This window comes from Perognathus longimembris, chromosome 28 (assembly GCF_023159225.1).
Source record: "Perognathus longimembris pacificus isolate PPM17 chromosome 28, ASM2315922v1, whole genome shotgun sequence".
NCBI classification, from domain to species: domain Eukaryota; kingdom Metazoa; phylum Chordata; class Mammalia; order Rodentia; family Heteromyidae; genus Perognathus; species Perognathus longimembris.
In genome coordinates this window covers 49,492,390-49,493,790 of record NC_063188.1, presented here as the reverse complement: position 1 = coordinate 49,493,790, position 1,401 = coordinate 49,492,390, and the positions used below count along the sequence as shown (strand labels likewise).

Here is a 1,401-nt window from a genome sequence, read left to right as displayed (position 1 = left end):
AAAGGGCACAATTTCACATGGTATGTTGAAAATAACAACAAAAATGATATATCACTTGCTTCCATAACTTGGGGTTCTTTTTGCTTAGCATCATCTTATGTGTTCTTATGGAAATGGACCTATTGTGGTCTTCTATTAGGACTATCCTAAACATGTCCTACTTAGTATAAATGAAGGAAACCATAGAGTCTATGTTTCTTTGGGTTTGGCTCACTTCACTTAGTGTGACTTTTTCCAATGCCTTCCTTTTCCTTATGAATGGGGCAATGCCATTCTTTCTGATAGATACATAGAACTCCATTGTGTATATGTACCACATTTTCTTGATCCACTCATCTACTGAGGGGCATCTGAGTTGCTTCTATATTTTAGAGATGACAAATTGTACTGCAATGAACATAGTTGTGCTGCTTACTTGTAATCGTTTGGGTAGATGCCCCAAAATGGGGCTGCTGGGTCATAGGGGAGCTCTATGTCTAGCCTTTTGAGGAAGCTCCATCCTGCTTTCCAGAGTGGTTAAACAAGTTTACACTCCCACCAACAGTGAAACAGGGTTCCCATTTGGTCACAAAAATATGGAATTCTTCATGAATTTGAGTATCATCCTTGCATTGGGGCCATGTTAATCTTCTCTGTATAGTTCTAATTTTAGTATATGTACTGCCGAAGCAAGCACAATCTATAATTTTTTTTGAGACAATATTTTTCTTCCTTAATCATTCTAGTTCTAAATACCTGGCAAAGAGAGATAACTCTGTCTAGTATAAACCCCTTTGTAATTGTTTTCAGGAACTAATACCTATGGTATTATTTATTTTTAAGCCTGGTGCTAGTGGCTCATACCTGTAATCTTAGCTATTCAGGAGGCTGAGACTTAAGGATTGTGGTTCAAGCCCAGCCCACATAGGAAAGTCTGTGATCCTATCTCCATTTAACAACCAGAAAATGCAGAAGTGCCAATGTGGCTTAAAGTAGTAGAGTGCTAGCCTTGAGCAGATGAGCTCAGGGACAGAGTCTAAGCCCTGAGTGCAAGCCCCAGGACCAACATAAGCAAAAACATTGTTACATGTTTGTTACTTCTCTCTTATCACATACTTTCCATATAATATGTATATTTTTCATTTTCCAATTAACTCTATATATGCAGGAATCATCACCATATACCATGTGGTTTATCATTTACATTCACTGTGTGTTTTGCAATTATTTTATGAAATGTCCAGTAGTCATGTGCAATTAAGTAGGCCTAAACCAAGAACAAGGTGAAGGTTTAAGCTGATGCTCTTAATAGAAATTGTGAGTTTATTGTCTGCTAAGGAAATCATATACACAACCAAAAGTGTGCTTTCCTAATATTATTTTGTTTAATCATTGTAAATGAGACAATATTTAACTACTTCT

General features: G+C 36.8%; 1 non-coding gene across 1 annotated transcript; it reads right to left on the bottom strand.

The window, feature by feature from the left end:
• Positions 1-569: 569 nt before the first annotated feature.
• On the bottom strand, positions 570-676 carry LOC125344342. Its single transcript, XR_007209480.1, has one exon. It is a non-coding gene; the product is annotated as a U6 spliceosomal RNA (small nuclear RNA).
• Positions 677-1,401: the final 725 nt, after the last annotated feature.